The 19,409-nt window shown below is 39.0% G+C and overlaps 1 protein-coding gene across 5 annotated transcripts in view; it reads left to right on the top strand.

The window, feature by feature from the left end:
• nalcn (sodium leak channel, non-selective) overlaps positions 1-19,409 on the top strand; it is a 177,778-nt gene that overhangs the window by 53,957 nt on the left and 104,412 nt on the right. The window lies entirely within an intron of this gene.

Genomic DNA, 19,409 nt, shown 5'->3' with positions numbered 1-19,409 from the left:
GGGTTTTTGAATTTGACCTATTTTGGTTATTTTAAAACTAACCTGCTTTTTTTTACTGGTTTATTACTTTGGTCATGTCAAGCACAATATGTCATATGATATAATTTAAAATATTTTTTCTGTTTGATATTCTCTCAAAATGGAATGACTTTTGCCAGCTTCTAAGATATCTGATTTTTGATTACATCACTGTGCACCAGGGGCCGGTGAAACATAATAATCCTGGATAAAATCATGTTTCACCTCCCCATTCCTCCAACACCACCCCATCATTGAGAGCGAACACTCAGTTTGCTCAGAAACCCGATACCATGTTTCACTCGGAAATTCATCACAGTGTGGAAAGCGTACGCACAGGATTTTCCGTTTCATGTTGACTTTAAGCATGATGGTGCTCTTTGCCAGTTCAGCCAGTATTGCTGTGTATGTTTGCCAAGCAAGCCACTACATTTTGGTGATTTATGAACAGGATTATTACAGATACCAATAAATTTGAAGGACTTCAGCACCCTGTTCGTGCTCCTCTAGATATGACCGTTCTGCCTCATGCTGTGGTGATTTATTTAGAGTAAACTGCCCACCCCCAAGTTTAACCCTGCCACCCTCCCTCTTTACCCTCAATTGGACCTCTGTGCCCAGTTCTGTCCTACACACCCACAGCCACTTGTTTCTCTCCATCCACCAACAAGCTTCTGTATCAGCTGAGCGTATGTCCCTCACCTGGCAGTGGCAGACAGGAAAGCAAATGGGGAATTCCAGAGGACAGTCAGCTTTAATTATCCAGCCTATCCCAGCCCAAGCATGAATCATGCTGTAGCAGTAATGGCACTGATAAGCAGAGAGATTTGGACCCAGCTCGCCTCCCACAGGCTATTTATAGTCTGTTTGCTTAATTAAACAGTCTAGCGGAGGCACCGGGGCTTACCTGCTGAATTATGCCCAGATAGAAATTGTGTTCCCTGCTTTCAGTAAACAAAGTGCTTTGTTATGTACCTTTAAATTGAGTGTTCACAGTTTTGCAGAAATGGGTCATATGGCCTGACCGGTATAAAAATTTTGTGACAGTTATCGATACAGTATTGAACACTTCAGTCAGTGATGTTCAACCTGTATTGCAGTGAAAGAAATGAGCAGTTGATGACTGTCAGCCTCAGTCTCTATAACAACTTGTATATGGTTTTAACGCTATTAAATCCACTAATTGCTGGGTTTTCCTCATGTGACAGGCTCAATACAGTTTAAAATACATTTCTAAACTTTTCCCACAGATACCAATAAATCTGTGAGATCTTAGAAGAGCACTCCATCCAAATCTTTGCTACGTCTGCTGTAAACATGTGTTTTTCCTCTCATTGTGAAAAGATTTGAAGTTTAATTTTCTTTCCATTTTTCCTTTTGAAGTACTTTCACATTCGAGTTAAATAAACCGGTTAAATAGTTTATTAGCACATGGAGAAGTTTTTTTACTATGAACTCCAGGTTCATAGTAAGGTGCTCCAGTAATCTCAAGAATGAGAGTTTCTTGTTCAAAGACTAGAAAAGTCCACTTGTAATGATATTGAAGTTGGAAAGAACTTTTGAAAAACTACAAGCGCTTTTGGGCAGATGCTTGAGGGGTAGTTCTGCTAGCTGGATAATGCAAATAGAAGCTAGATAGCTAATACTGCTGTGATGCTGACTGAAGGTGACTGTTTTTATTAGCCTCTGTGTCAGTGGAATTTGTAGCAGTCTGGATTTCTCTATCATCATGGAGGGATTTATGCTGGGTACTATAGTGAGGTAACATTAGTTGACAAAGACATGAAAACAATATGTGAATTACATGAATCCAATATTATCAGCCAACTTGCCAAAGCAACATGTATTGAGTCTGAACCTATCCAGGATTGTGTGTGTGTGTGTGTGTGTGTGTGTGTGTGTGTGTGTATGTGTATATATATATATACAGTGGGTTGCAAAAGTATTCAGCCCCCTTGAACTTTTCAACCTTTTGCCACATTTCAGGCTTCAAACATAAAGATATGAAATTGTAATTTTTTGTGAAGAGTCAACAACAAGTGGGACACAATCGTGAAGTGGAACGAAATTTGTTGGATATTTTAAACTTTTTTTAGAAATAAAAAACTGAAAAGTGGGGCGTGCAATATTATTCAGCCCCCTTGCTTTAATACTTTGTAGCGCCACCTTTTGCTGTGATTACAGCTGCAAGTGGCTTGGGGTACGTCTCTGTCAGTCTTGCACATCGAGAGACTGAAATTTTTGCCCATTCTTCCTTGCAAAACAGCTCGAGCTCAGTGAAGTTGGATGGAGAGCGTTTGTGAACAGCAGTTTTCAGCTCTTTCCACAGATTCTCGATTGGATTCAGGTCTGGACATTGACTTGGCCATTCTAACACCTGGATACGTTTATTTGTGAACCATTCCATTGTAGATGTTGCTTTATGTTTTGGATCATTGTCTTGTTGGAAGATAAATCTCCATCCCAGTCTCAGGTCTTTTGCAGACTCCAACAGGTTTTCTTCCAGAATGGTCCTGTATTTGGCTCCATCCATCTTCCCATCAATATTAACCATCTTCCCTGTCCCTGCTGAAGAAAAGCAGGCCCAAACCATGATGCTGCCACCACCATGTTTGACAGTGGGGATGGTGTGTTCAGGGTGATGAGCTGTATTGCTTTTACGCCAAACATAAGTTCGATTTTGGTTTCATCTGACCAGAGCACCTTCTTCCACATGTTTGGTGTGTCTCCCAGGTGGCTTGTGGCAAACATTAAATGAGAGTTTTTATGGATATCTTTGAGAAATGGCTTTTTCTTGCCACTCTTCCATAAAGCCCAGATTTGTGCAGTGTACCACTGATCGTTGTCCTATGGACAAAGTCTCCCACCTCAGCTGTAGATCTCTGCAGTTCATCCAGAGTGATCATGGGCCTCTTGGCTGCATCTATGATCAGTCTTCTCCTTGTTTGAGCTGAAAGTTTAGAGGGACGGCCGGGTCTTGGTAGATTTGCAGTGGTCTGATGCTCCTTCCATTTCAATATGATCGCTTGCACAGTGCTCCTTGAGATGTTTAAAGCTTGGGAAATCTTTTTCTATCCAAATCCGGCTTTAAACCTCTCCACAACAGTATCTCGGACCTGCCTGGTGTGTTCCTTGGTCTTCATGATGCTCTCTGCGCTTTAAACAGAACTCTGAGACTATCACAGAGCAGGTGCATTTATACGGAGACTTGATTACACACAGGTGGATTCTATTTATCATCATCAGTCATTTAGGTCAACATTGGATCATTCAGAGATCCTTACTGAACTTCTGGAGTGAGTTTGCTGCACTGAAAGTAAAGGGGCCGAATAATATTGCACGCCCCACTTTTCAGTTTTTTATTTCTAAAAAAAGTTTAAAATATCCAATAAATTTCGTTCCACTTCACAATTGTGTCCCACTTGTTGTTGATTCTTCACAAAAAATTACAATTTCATATCTTTATGTTTGAAGCCTGAAATGTGGCAAAAGGTTGAAAAGTTCAAGGGGGCTGAATACTTTTGCAACCCACTGTATATACACACACTGCTCAACAAAATAAAGGGAACACTTAAACAACACAATATAACTCCAAGTAAATCAAACTTCTGTGAAATCAAACTGTCCACTTAGGAAGCAACACTGATTGACAATCAATTTCACATGCTGTTGTGCAAATGGAACAGACAACAGGTGGAAATTATTGGCAATTAGCAAGACACACTCAATAATGGAGTGGTTCTGCAGGTGGGGACCACAGACCACTTCTCAGTACCTCAGTGCTTTCTGTCTGATGTTTTGGTCACTTTTGAAAGTTGGTGGTGCTTTCACACTCGTGGTAGCATGAGACGGACTCTACAAACCACACAAGTGGCTCAGGTAGTGCAGCTCATCCAGGATGGCACATGAATGCGAGCTGTGGCAAGAAGGTTTGCTGTGTCTGTCAGCGTAGTGTCCAGAGGCTGGAGGCGCTACCAGGCCGTAGGAGGGCAACAACCCAGCAGCAGGATCGCTACCTCCACCTTTGTGCAAGGAGGAACAGGAGGAGCACTGCCAGAGCCCTGCAAAATGACCTCCAGCAGGCCACAAATGTGCATGTGTCTGCAAAAATGGTTAGAAACTGACTCCATGAGGATGGTATGAGGGCCCGACGTCCACAGATGGGGGTTGTGCTCACAGCCCAACACAGTGCAGGATGCTTGGCATTTGCCAGAGAACACCAGGATTGGCAAATTCGCCACTGGCGCCCTGTGCTCTTCACAGATGAAAGCAGTTTCACACTGAGCACATGTGACAGACGTGACAGAGTCTGGAGATTGATCCAGAGCCAAGGAGAGTGATCTGCTGCTTGCAACATCCTTCAGCATGACCGGTTTGGCATTTCTTTGGAGGGCCGCACAGCCCTCCATGCGCTCGCCAGAGGTAGCCTGACTGCCATTAGAGATGAGATCCTCAGACCCTTTGTGAGACCATATGCTGGTGCATTTGGCCCTGGGTTCCTCCTAATGCAGGACAGTGCTAGACCTCCTGTGGCTGGAGTGTGTCAGTAGTTCCTGCAAGATGAAGGCATTGAAGGTATGGACTGGCCCGCCCGTTCCCCAGACCTGAATCCGATTGAGCACATCTAGGACATCATGTCTCGCTCCATCCACCAAAGCCACGTTGCACCACAGACTGTCCAGGAGTTGGCGGATGCTTTAGTCCAGGTCTGGGAGGAGACCCTTCAGGAGACCATCCGCTACCTCATCAGGAGCATGCCCAGGCATTGTAGGGAGGTCATACAGGCACGTGGAGGCCACACATAACACTGAGCCTCATTTTGATTTGTTTTAAGGACATTACATCAAAGTTGGATCAGCCTGTAGTGTGTTTTTCCACTTTAATTTTGTGTGTGACTCCAAATCCAGGCCTCCATTGGTTAATAAATTAGATTTCCATTGATGATTTTTCTGTGATTTTTGTTGTCAGCACATTCAACTTTGTACAGGACAAAGTATCCAATGAAAATATTTCATTCATTCAGATCTAGGATGTGTTATTTGAGTGAAATGTATTTTTTGAGCAGTGTATATGTGTGTGTGTGTGTGTATGTATGTATGTATGTATGTGTGTGTGTGTGTGTGTATATATATATATATATATATATATATATATATATATATATATATATATATATATATATATATATATATATATATATAATTTATAATTTCTTTTTTTTTTGTTCACTGGATGCTTGTTTTAAAGAGTTACATAAGCATGTTCTCCCAATGACTTGGCTTATTTAATCTACCATTTGATGCTACATTTGTCTTGCCTGGCAGTCTTAGACAGCAGAAGGAACAGCAGTGCTCCTGCAAATGTGTGATGCTACTGCGGTCAGTTTCCAGGCTTGGTTTGGAAGAAGATATGCACACAATCTTCATCATTCTGTCAAAGCTGGAGTATCGGGAATTACAGAATATGGTAATATGCAGATTGATTTCAACTTGTTTCATAACATTTCTAATGCTGACTTAGAGAGTGTAGTACATATGTATTTATTTATTTACTTTTTCTTTTTTCTCACTCAGCTTTTTTAACTGGAAAGCAGAGTAGCACAGCATTTTGTTTTGGTCCCATTAAGGGGGCACTTTACTTTATCTCTGTTCTTACACCAGTTAATTGGTAGCAGCAAAATAGTATAGAATGTCAGCAGAACAGGATTGCTTGTTCACTTATTTATTGTTTTCCCTTGGTTTTTGCAACACAAAGAGATTGCACATGCCCTATATGATGTTAGGGTGAAAGAAAGAGAAAAAAAAAAAGTGAAGAACCCGCTTCACTGACCATGTGGTCCACAGGGTGGCCTCCAGAGAGGGTTCTGACCAGTAGAACATCCATCACCTTCATTTCACACAGAAAGGAGACAGTGCTTTTTTCCTGGTTACTCTGATAATGGGCAAGCAGGAGAGTCCTCTTAGCATCTGTTTTATACCTCTCTCACTCTCTATTCTTAAGGCAGTAGTTTCACGTAACAGGGAATTCCATTGATTTTCATAATAATTTTTTTTTAATGCAAACTTGATGTGAAATGCTCCATTCTAGAGAAACTATAACTACACTGTAATGAAGAAAAGGTAATATGCAGATACATATTATGTTCAAGGTATAATGAAAATGTACCTTGAAAGGTACAATGGTTTTCAGGTCCAGCTGTGTACCTTAAAAATACATTTTTCCCAGGGAGAACAGAACAGAAAAAAAAAATCTTTGAAGTCAGTATAACTTAAAAAATAGAACTGCAATGGTGATACAATGGTGTTCCCTAAATAAAGGTATTGAAGACACCACTGCAGTGACAGTGTAGTACATTTTTTTTCTAAGACTGTAATTGCCAGAATTGTTCACAATGGTTGTGATGGAAAGCAGACATCCAAAGCTTTTACATGAAATTGTTGAAGGTGTGCTGTCTCATGCATGATGCATTGGTTTACATTAGTTTTAAAACAGTTGTTTGGCTTAAAGTGTAATTTTTTTTATACACTCGTGGTGAGAGGGGTACATGCAGGGTGTTGTACGGCACAATTGTCCCGAAAGAAATCTTTGCCAGATTTCCCACATTTCACCATTATAAACATTTACATTAAAAACCAAAACGTGCAAGTGTCCATTGGTGGGTTTGAATAGTGAATAAAGTGGCTGTAGTTTTGTTGTAGAAATAACAAACTCTGGTCAGTAGGTTTCTCTAAAATGCACCAGACCAGTCTGAATGACTTTGCTTACATCTATATAATTGAATTATGCAGAATGTTTTACATGTTTACTTTTACACAGTTTTCTTTTAGCACAAGCATACACTCAGCCAGCCAAGACATGTTTGGTGTGTGAGGTTTGCTCTTTTGGTTTTGCACTTCAGCTGTTCTAACATATCTAACTGCCTAAATCTGTATTCCTAAATCATCACACACTTGCCTCAGGCTGTCAGATTGTTTAAAGACAAGAAAAAACCTTTAAATGACATGAAGGTGAAGGTCTTGAGGGTAGTAGGAACTATTTTGAGGGAATTTTTTGGGAATTGGCTGTTTGAATTATTTATTTATTTTTGTTAGCTGGCGATGGCAGTAAGTATTAGCATTAGCATAGTTGCAATTGTATAACTTGTGGTCTTCAAGTCGTTATTACAAGAGGAGCATTAATTATTTGAACGACAAAAATGACTCATTTGATTTGATTAGGATGACATCAAGCTGAAAGCTAGTTAGCAAGGTGACTTGGCTAACTAGATATATTACCTCAATTTGGTTTGTCTGTGGATGAAAGTATAAAAACTTGCTATCCAGTATGGCAATGCTGGCTTTAGCATCAAATTTTGCACCTCTAGATATACTGTAGTTCACAGTAATCATAAGTAAATTGTTTCTTTAATGAAGATAAAAGTTTGTTAAATGACTGAGGTGAGAGTTAGATTGATGCTAGCTTGGTTGTGTCTATGGATCAATGGCTACTCTAGCAGTCTGGATTGTCTGGGCACTGTTTCCTAATAATGGTATGATAGACAGTATCTGTAGTTAGTGTGGTGTAACACATGCTGGGTTCTGCAGTGAGAGTCAAAAAATTATGTCAAACCAATGAAGCTGAGGGTTAATATAGTTTAGGTTTTAAGCCAGAGTGCGCCTTTAAGCACATATTTGCTTGTGTGGTTTTTTTGTCATTTGGCATTCTATTATTCATAAAACAGAACTATTTCTCCGAGTTGCATCCTCAAAGATGGACAATGCTTTCAAGAATTAGTTCTTTTTATATAGGTTGTTGGTTCCTGCCTCATGTATTAATATTTTCCGATCTTTGAATCTTCCAGCCATCCAAGAAGCTGTTTTAAATTAAGCTAGTCATGTCCATGTCCATGTCCAAGCCATCAAACAGTAATGCATATTCTGGTCAGAAGCTTCCTGTATCATAGAACAGTGTTGTTCTTTGCAATGAGGCGGTTTCTTTGCTCCGTTTGATACTGAAATCTGACAGTACATTCACCCCTTTAAAGAGAATGCTAATTGTATGTCAGCTGACAGATGCAGCACCTGAAGTTTCAAACACACACAGGCAGCGATAATGTCACACCCTTGAAAGTATGTGAGGGGGGAAAAAAATTGGAGCATACAAATTGGTCTGCATCAAACGCAGGGAGAGAGAGAACCATCCCGTCTCGCAGTTGTAGCTATTAAATTGATTTTGACATCCTCTCGCGTGTGTTCATGTGCCACCAGCAAAATCAGAGAAAGTAGGCCAGCGTACCTTAGGTTGCATCTACGATGCTGTCTTTATAAATGGTCGGCGGTTTTAGTCAGCGGGAAGAAATGTGTGAGTGAAAAGCTTGCAAACCGCGGGGGACGGCCCAGGCAGAAACAACAGAGAGGCTACAGTAACAGGCTTTCAGTCTGCCTCCCCCACCCCCAAGCCTGTGTTAATAGCGTAGCATCCAGATGAACTGGGAGCGTGTGGAGGTGAAGTCAAGCCCCTGAGAAAATGGAGTCATCTGTCAGTGCCCCCCTCAGCCAAAACATCCTTTGGGGATGTCAGTGTCTGGAAGCTGCAAATGTCAAACTGCTTTGTCATATCCTGTCTTAGAGAGAAGGCACAGGGAGAAACCAGAATTCAGACCAGAGGGGAGTTTTCTCACCTGTAGCTCTGCTAGGCCTGTACCCAAACCGGTCTTCAGGGCTCCTGAGATGGTCTATATTTTTGCTTGCTCCCTGTGTGTGTATGTGTCTTTATGTGTCACAGGTTGGGTTTATGCGTGAATATTACATATAATCTGAAGGCTAGGAAGCAAACATTAGCCTGCCAGGTACATCCTAATGTCTGGATATCATCCAAGATATGCGTCAAGCGATTTTGTTGGGGAAATTATTGTCGGTGTTGAACCGAATTTTGACTCCCCTGCATAATCTTACTTCCCTTCACATGGACACACATCATGCAGACATATAGACACTGCAGATTAAGTCTTGTCATGTGGTTTTTTGTAAATAACTGGTAATTGAGAATTTTTACAACTCTGCTTAAACCACCAAATGAATGTCTTTCCAAACAAAGTCAAATTAATCACTTGTTTTATATTTATTCTGTTGAAACAATATCTTATTTTGTTAAACCAATGTTACAAAATATTTCCAAAAGTAATCGCTCGTCTGCCTTTACATGCATATGACATTGAGTGAGATCCCATTCTTAATCCATAAGGTTTAATATGATGTTGGTCCACCCTTTGCAGTTTTAACAGCTTCAACTCTTCTGGGGAGGCTTTCCACAAGGTTTAGGAGTGTGTTTATGGGAATTTTTGACCATTCTTCTAGAAGCACGTTTGTGAGGTCAGACACTGATGTTGGACGAGAGGGCCTGGCTCACAGTCTCCACTCAAATTCATCCCAAAGGTGTTCTGTTGGGTTGAGGTCAGGACTCTGAGCAGTCCAGTCAAGTTCTTCCACATCAAACTCACTTTATCCATGTCTTTATGGACCTTGCTTTGTGCACAGGTGCCCAGTCATTTTGGAAAAGGAAGGGGCCATAATCCACACCATAATCCCCCCTCTACCAAACTTTACACTTGGCACAATGCAGTCAGACAAGTACCGTTTTCCTGACAACTGTCAAACCCAAACTCGCCCATCAGATTGCCAGATGGAGAAGTGTGATTCATCACTCTACAGAGTACGTCTCCATTGCTCTAGAGTCCAGTGGCCGGGCTTTACACCACTGCATTTGACACTTTGTATTGCGCTTGGTGATGTAAGGTTTGGATGCAGCTGCTTGGATGCAGAAACTCATTCCATGAAGCCTTCTACACACTGTTCTTGAGCTAATCTGAAGGCCACATGAAGTTTGGAGGTCTGTAGTGATAAACTCTGCAGAAGGTTGGTAATCTCTGTGCACTATGCGACTCAGCATGCGCTGACAATGGTCTGTCATTTTACGTGGCCTACCACTTTGTGGCTGGGTTGCTGTCATTCCCCATTGCTTCCACTTTGTTATAATACTACTGACAGTTGACTGTGGAATATTTAGTAGCGAGGAAATTTCTTGACTGGACTTGTTACACAGGTGGCATCCTATCATGGTACCACACTGGAATTCACTGAGCTCCTGAGAGCAACCTGTTCTTTCACAAATGTTTGTAGAAGCAGTCTGCATGCCTAGGTGCTTGGTTTTAAACATCTGTGGCCATGGAAGTGATGGTAACACCTAAATTCAATGATTTGGATGGGTGAGTGAATACTTTTGGCAATACAGTGTATGTGAAAATATTCATGCTCTTTCTCAAAGAGTAATAACTTCTTCCTTAGTTTTTCATCATTTACCTACTTAATCAAAATCTCAAGAAAACAAGTTGTTACAATTTGAACTAGAATTGCAGGATGCTTCTTCTATACACTTCTATACTTTGCATACTAAAACTTCAGTACTAGTGAATGCACTTCTATAGATGGTGCCCTATTTTTACATTTACATTTACGGCATTTGGCTGATGCTCTTATCCAGAGCGGCTTACAATTTGATCATTTTACACAAGTAGGAGAAAGTGGTGTTAGGAGTCTTGCCCAAGGAAATAGTGTAGGGTGCTTACCCAGGTGGGGAATTGAACCCTAGTCTACAGTGTAGAAGGCAGAGGTGTTAACCACTACACCAACCATATTTAGTGCACATGAGTCATGCACGTGACTAAAGTACATGAGACAAGCACCGGATTATATTGCACTAATCGTATGTTAATTACAAAGTTGCTTCTGTGTTAATTTGTCAAGTTCTTACTAGATAAACTGCTAAATTAGTCAACGTCACTGAGTGATTAGTGCCTCTTTTATTAATCTGGCCCATTGTGTTATCACATGATACTGCACACATTCCAGCATTCTCAAATTGAGCACTGCTTGAGCAAGCTGGTATTGTGCCTTAAAGGAGATGCACCCTCCCCATGGGCAAGTGCACACAATGTGATTTGACCAAAGCTGCTTTCCTTCAGTTTTTTTCACTGAAAGAGATTGAAAATGATCATACGTTTCAATTAGAGTAGAATAACATAGATGTTTTCTTGAACAAAGTTGGCTTGTAAATTATGAACATATATTGTACATACACTGCTGCTTTTCCTTTTCTGTGACATTGTAGTCTGTACTGCCCTCAAACTAAAATCTGAAGGGTTACTATTGCTGTTGCTGGACTTGTAAATCATCAGCGACTGAACTGCAGAGCATAGTAGTAGTGAGTGGGCGCTTTCTTATACATACACAGATCATCAAATGGATGCTTCACCTCAGGTTGCCACTTACAATTTAGCTTGGAATATGGATTTTTGTACTGGATGCTGCCCCTTTTTCATGACTCTGATATATGACATATGACTGTACAATCACAGTTAATCGTAAATGAGCGATTGCAAATATTACGGACAATTTTGTTCAACTTTGGTGTGCTTGTACAATCAAACTCATGTCTGGTATGAGTGTGTGTATATTTGAGCATTAATAGTTAAACAATTATATAAAATGTTTGATTTTGTACTTTACTAGGCAAAATTAGTTTCAGTATTATCTATAATACCAGTAATAAGAATAAAATAGAAAATAGCATTAATACTAATAATTTGTGCACAACAATTTAGTACAGAAGTGGATGTACATGTTTAGATGCACATTGTTATAAATAGGTGCTGCAGCTATTCTGTCTTCCACTTAAATGCACTGCATTGTGTTTTTGTTTTATGCCACTAACTCCACTAAAACCAAACAGCTAGCGCAGGAGCTCATACCCTGCAGTAATACGGCATGAAAATCTGCTATTTTAGGAAATATTCACACTACACAATCACATCATTCTTTCATTTCGTTTGTTTCACATTTTATTTTTGCTGTTGTTTTAACACTGTAAAGTTTGGTCAGTAGGGGGAGCAGTGCACTCCCTGTTCACATGCACTCTACAAGTAATCCGATCCAAAATTCCATGCATGCATTGAGTAGCACTTAATGTAGACATTACCATGGCAACGATTATCACATGAATCCAGTCAGAGTGAGACGAGCAGCAGTTTTCAGCTGGTGTGCTTGTGTTTTTCATTGCTTTAAATTATGTCACATGTACTTATTAAAGAAGGGGGAGAGGAAGCCATCATTTTCTGAGACACAAGCTGGATGCCCATCCTACTGCCGCCTTTTAAAGTTCAAAGCATGAACTTCATCTCCTCCGCAGGTTCTGCTCCTGCCATGTTGAACAATATAAACTTTGGCTATGATGCGAGTGCACATGCGTAGAACATACTTTCCGATTGGGAATGTAATTGGACACAGACGTTTTTAATTTTTTTTTAATAATCTTTTTATTGGTTTATAATAATACAAATCACACACAACAACAGCGAAAATTATTCTTCTATTTAACAGATTATTTGCAGGATTACCCACCTAATTCATTCAGATAGAAACTGTATTCCATATGTGCCGTGAGTCTGTTATGATTGCGGTGTACACATGGACGTAGTCTGTTCTGATTAAGCTGTCAGTCGGACTATTAATGGATTATCAGACTGCTTGTAAATGTGGCTAGTGGCTAATAAGCCACTGAATCCCAAATTTATATATGTACTCTGCCAGTAAGAACATACTAACTAGCAAAACAAAAAATCCTTACCTTAAAAATACCATTTCAGTCTGGTTTAAAGTTTGTGCACATTTAGCTGAGCCTCCACAAACATTATCACAATTTTCCCCCATTTATGGCAATAATGCCTTTCAACCTGGTAGGTCTGAGGCAGGATTTAAATTCTGGGCATCTCTAGGTATAGCTACGGTAGCTGACCTATACGATGATAGATCTGTCTTCATGTCATTTGAAGGACTTCAATCTAAGTACACAATCCCTTCCAAACACTTCTTTAAATATTTACAATTGAGAAGCTTCATCCTAAGTTGCCAAGGCTGTAGCTTACAACTACCCCCTCTTTCTACTTTTGAAGAAATTATTCTCAATTTCTTACACTCCAGAGGACTGGTCTCTTTATTGTATAACCTCCTTGTCAGTAAATCCTCAGAATCATCACATAATATCCTTCAGGCTTGGGAAGCAGACTTACAGGAGGATATCACAGAGGAAGACTGGTCTGAAGCATATATTTTAGCTCAGTCACAAAGCATAAATACAAATTCAAAATTACTACAATACAAATGGTTGAATAGACTATACATAACTCCAGCCAAGCTACATCGATTTAATCCCAATATTCCAGACACTTGTTTTAAATGTAAAGCCGACAAAGGGTCTTTATTTCACTGTATGTGGGAGTGTCCACATTCCTTGTCATTTTGGAAGAAAGTGTTAAAGGTTGCTTGCTGGATCATCGAGGAAGAGGTGCCCCTTAAACCAAAACTATGCCTACTACACATCTATCCAGAAGACTTTTCCCCCTCTAAGGATATACAACATTTGCTGAATATCTGTTTTTTGGAGGCTAAGCGCTGTTTGGCCAAGGAATGGAAAACAGAGGTGTCCTGTGTTTTGGCGCAGTGGTTGAAAGGAATGTGCTTTTATTTTGCTTTGGAGAGAATTAGTTATACCACAAAAGGCAAGCTAGACAAGTTTTGGAGGATTTGGTACATGTATTGTGACTTTCTTGAAAATAATAATATTAAAGTGGAAGGCTGGGATACTGTTGGATTTTGAATTTGAAATGAGCCACCCCCCCCCCCCACCCCCCCTAATTTTCCTTTTATATAATTTCAGCTTGTGCCTTGGGTTTGGGGTTGTAGTGTGTTTGTATAAAGAAGAAAACCTTAATAAAGAAATGTTTAAAAAAAAAATCAAATAAATAAGCCACTGAATAATGTAGTTTTATTGGCTCCCTGCTGAAAAATCTACATGAATTAGTGAATGCGTCATGTAAATATGTAAAAGAGGTACAGTTAAGCTGGTGCTTGATTTTACACACACAAGCTGATTTTGTTTGTTTTGTTTGTGCTCAAATTTCCATGTTCGATAAAGTTTTATATTTATTGCATGCCATTAAGCAACTTTTATGATTGGTCAAATACCAGTACTAACCAGTTAACTAAAGGAAACCCTTGCTGGAGACACATTTGATTACCAAGTAAAAATACTTGTAGTTAAAATCAGGTTACAATCCAGACACAAGTCAGATGTAAACATGGTCAATAAGATCGTAAGCACAGATGGTCAAGTTGTAGTTTGAAAAGTATGTTAAAATGCCTGCAGAACTCTGAGACAAGGGCCTAATAGACAGTATTATAGAAAGAGGAAGAAAAATGTAAACATGGCTCCTATCACCAATAATCACTCTGTACATACAAGACAGGATTTACAGAAAGTAAGCACAGCTATGCCTGCTGTCAGCACAGGGTCAAATTCCATGAGCATAGACAGATAGAAGAGATACTCTCCCCCTGGGTGAGGCAGACCGACCGGGCCACATGTGGAGCTCCACAGCCTCAGGGCTACACACATAACTAGCCCTGCACACACTGCCTGTGATAAGCCTCTGCTAGAGCAAGGAATTCAGGAGCAATGATCTAAGAACAGATTTATCCTCTGTTTTGTGTTCTATCCCTGTTCCTCTCCCCTGTGAGAGAGTGGCATTTTCAACATAAGGTCTCCTGTTCTTGCTTATGTTGTAAATATAATGTAATGGCTTTTATAATAGCCAATTAATCTTCCCAACGTCTGGTGTGACTTAGTAAAAATCTGCTTAATTTTAAGGCTCAATAGAAGTTGTTTTACAGATTGTTTTTCTGTGCTGTGCTGTGGCAAGATACAGGAAATGACCCTTACATTGATCACTAAGGCCTGCCTCAAGGTCATTATGTGATTCATTCACTTAGCTTCACCATTTAAAGTACAGTAATGCTCTTTGAAGCATGATGTTTGTGTTGTGACACACCTCAAGCCATTGTATAGATGAGTAAAACCAGGGAGAGCTCACCCTTCTGGATGTTTGCAGACATAAGCATTCAACTAATAATCAAAAGCAGATCTATTTAGGCTTTCTTACAGTACACTTAAAAGTGAATGCATAGTGAAGGTAAAACTTCACTGTTGTTCAAGCTGTTGTACCTGCAAAGGCTATCCCACCTCACCTGAAAGAAATCTACAAGAAATTGTTCACCTGCCATCTGAAAATGTCAGTGTTCTGTTTTTAGGTACAGGACATCTTAACTTTGTTTGATTCTTGTTTATTTTGATGTCATGAAGCTATGAAATTTGTGTGGTGCTGCAAAAAGTGCCAGAATATGTTGAAAAAGCCAAGGTTTATGTGTCCAAATCTGTCTAGCATAGCTTGGTCAGTATTGTTTTAATTTCATTAAGCTTAGGTCGACTGAGACCATAGTTTTAGCATGACAGCTGAACCAGCCTGTTTACGTGATCATGTCTTTGTTAGACTAGCAGTCTTAGCTAAACTAGTGTAGAACCATTGGTAAGCATGTACAATGTGTTATTGTTCATTCATTTTAAATCCAGTTTACTGAAGTCCGTCCGTCCATCCATCCATCCATCCATCCATCCATCCATCCATCCATCCATCCATCCATCCATCCATCCATCCATCCATCCATCCATCCATCCATCCATCCATCCATCCATCCATCCATCCATCTATTTTCTAAACCGCTTCTCCGTCAGGGTTGCGGGGGGGGTGCTGGAGCCTGACTGCAGTTTACTGAAGTATATATTAAAAATAAGTCTGTCTACAACCTTGTAGATCACATAATGGTTAGAAATCTCTCCATAGATTTATGACATATTGATATGAACTAATAAAGATAATGGAGTTCCCCTTTGAGCTCAGTATGGGCAGTCTACTCTCTGCTGTGAAGACCAGATGGGTGTGAGTGCATTTGCATAATGTCTCTGCCTGTGACTGCTCTCACTCTTCCCAGAGAGCTAGAGCTGTGTGCCAGCCCAATAAAATAGTCCCCCCGTTTTCCCATTTCTCTCTCCTCCTTCATCTCACTCTTTGTTTTGTTTTTTTTTCCTTCTTCTTCAGATCTTGTCAATTAATCCACCCACCCACAAGCTGTGGGATTGTATTTGGACCACTATGTGCAAGTGTTGCACCACATACACATTTCAAAGCAAAGCATGCTCCCTCCTTGTTTTATAACAATCTGTGATCACTTACATTAAAAAAAACTCCACAGCGTTGATACGATATATTATCAAGATTCTGCATGTCACAAAAAGCTGTGATATGAGGTCCCGAGTGGTGCAGCTGTCCAAACGTTTACACAGTCGTCAAGCAAAAGTGAGTTCAGGAGTCAAAAAGAGCAGAGCTAGCCCTGCTTTATTTAATTTAGTGATACTCACTATATGAACGATTGTTTTCAAAAGCATTTTAATGCTTTCAAAATGCTTCAGTGTCTTAGCTTCTCAAACCCCAGAAAAACAAAAAAAACAAACTTTGATACGTGTCCTACATTGTTAAAATGTCCTTGAGTAGGGGTGGGACTCACTAGAGACACCACAATATGATGTTATCAGGGTGTTTGAACCATAATACACAATTCTATTCTATTTTTTGTAATTTGTAATATGCTAAGTATGTCAATTATGATATATTACTTTAATATGCAAATTCTAGTCCAATAATAAATTGATTACACTTGATTACGTCACTTTAGTCATTTTTATTAAAGCAAAACAGAATTCTTAAATAGACAGAAGAAGAAACATTTAATAAAATAAAGTACATTGCCAAACGACTATTATTATGAAACTTGCCTGGACAGGGTATCAAACTGTCCTATGTAGAGTTATCCACTATGCTATTGAACTGCTTTTAACAGTGACAGCATTGGCAGAAGCCTTGATCTCACCAGAAAGGCAAAAAAAAAAAAGTCTTCTTAGTGATATCTCATAAACTATGAAGACAATGCAAAAATAGGCTTGCATGTATTGCAAAATATTAATAATCAAGTAATAAAATATGTATTTATGCTAGTTTTGCTTCAGTTTTCTGTAGTCTCAAGTGTCTTATGTATTTGCCCACAGTTACTGACTATGCAAAAAAATTTACTTTTCCCTTATAATTATTGCCTTTTCTTCACTTAGAATTATTGCTGTTTCTTTCATTTTATATACAATGGGTGCTAAATTGGAATGGGCTGGTCAGTAAAGCAGTTACTAAGCCAGTAATTTTTGTTAAAGATAGATGTTCAGGCATGCTCATGTGTGTTTACTGTCATGATTTGCTTGTTCTTTGTATTTCTATTTGGAGCCACTGAAAGAAATATTCAGTAAAATATTGTTTGTCCTTAAATACAGGCACTGTATTGTTGTTCAAGAAGTTAACATATCATTGCTAATAGCAGAAAGTTATAATAAAAAGTAAGAAAACTTAAGAAATCATAACTTTGCAGAGGAACATTTTTGGCCTGTTGTATGTTAGTGTAAAGAGATTTTATTCCATCTAACCCTATACTATTAATATTTATACATGTCTGTGTGATAGGTTGAGGCAATTAAATATTAGTGATGACTGACATGTAAAGCCAGTAACATAATAAGCGCAAGAATTGAAATGCAAATGACAACACTCAGCCAATGCATTACAAACACATGATCCTATTAGAGAAACTCTGTGTGTTCTGATGTTACTGTGGTGGTAAAAACACTCACGACTCGAGAGAAAAAAGAGCTTCTATAAACAGCACGTACTATAAAGCCAGTAGTCAACAATTAAACTTGTTGACAGTAGAAGCTTGTGTGTGTGTCTGTGTGTAGTCTTACATGTTTTATTGTGAATTTGGAGTGAAGAGACAGAATATGTATTCTGTGAGACACTCGAACTGCTGGGGCCATTTTACATTTTTCAAGCAAATTCGTATTACGAAAGCAGATCTTATACATCTTGCCTTAAGAGAGGAAATGCTAAATTACTTAAGGTCAATAATCAGTTATATCTGTTATCTAGAAACTGACATGATCACATGTCCAGATGAAATGTAAACATATCGCTGTTGTCAGATTAAAACCTTGTATCTCCAAATTGAGAACTTTACAGGAGAAGGAAAAAACATACTATTTTAATGAAAGTCAATGGAACCAGACTTTTTTCCCCAAGTCGTTTTGGGACATTTCTTTTGGTCCATTCATCATGAAATCTACACACAACATATAACACCATGGGTATTTTCAAATTATGTCAAAGAAATTGAAAAACGACAAAAACGGAGATACAAGATTTTGTTCCAACAACAGTGGTATAATCAAATTAACTTAAAAAATTAGTTGGCAAGACAGCAGCTGTCCAAAGAAGCTATGTCAAACCAAAATTCATGTGAGATGATCTGGAAGTTGGAAAAAATAAGAGTACTATGACTGTGCCCCTAATGTTCAACATGCTCCAGTTTTCATTTTGCAATATGGATAAATGTAACAACATTTATTAACCACAACTGGTTAGGCTTTTCTTATCTGGAGTTTTCATATCTTATTTTATAATAACTATTGTCCTGAATTAAATTCTAACAAAAGTTTTCATGCTGAGATTTTGGAGTTTCTTTGATACAAAGTTGGTCTACCAGGACACATCCATGTATATGCAGCTAAAAGTATTTGTTGGATGCACGTTTCTGGCCTAACCTGGTGACATTGTTTTAGGCCATAATTGCTCTGTAGGGAAAGAATATTAATAGAAAACTAGAGAGGACTAATTTAATTTTAGAGAGCTTGTGAAATGATAATAAATAACATGTACATGTAATATTTTATTCTCTTTTACTGTTAGGACAGTGGATTATTTCAAGGTATTATTAAGTCATTAGGCTGGAAGATATTTCCCCACTGTCTCTACTGTGGGTTCTCAGGGTGTGATATATCAGCTGAGGAAAATATGAAAATATAGTACATCAAGCTGCAAGCTGATTAGTTGAGAAGCGTTCTAGCCGTGCAGTTATTTCACCATAACATTATTTTTTTTTTTTTTTCACAAATACTGTATCACTCCGCTGAGAAGCCTTTGCTAAACTTTTAAGATTACATTTGACGTATTTAGTCAGACTATGAAGATGAGACTACACTAAATTCCCAAACTGGCAGTTTGTCTGTGTAAGGAGCTGGAGAACGAAATGGCAGCTGTGTAGCGAGTGAGTAGAGCCTGTTACTTTGACATAGCAAGCTGCAAGAAACTATAATTTGGTGGAAGGAACTGCTAACATTAAAACATAATTCACCAGCAAAGGTGAGAGAGGTAAAATGTACCAAAAGATGTTGTCAACTCAGTATTTTATTATTTAATATGTGGTTTTAATAAATCAGAATAAAAAACAAATAAACCAATGATCAGCAGAGAAATTACTCTGCAGCGGCCTGTGTGTGCCTTTGCCACAGGCTAGAACAGATTATAATTGATT

This window comes from Pygocentrus nattereri, chromosome 6 (genome assembly GCF_015220715.1).
Source record: "Pygocentrus nattereri isolate fPygNat1 chromosome 6, fPygNat1.pri, whole genome shotgun sequence".
NCBI classification, from domain to species: Eukaryota; Metazoa; Chordata; class Actinopteri; order Characiformes; family Serrasalmidae; genus Pygocentrus; species Pygocentrus nattereri.
Note: the sequence above shows the minus strand (reverse complement) of the source record. Positions and strands in the feature narration are given on the sequence as shown.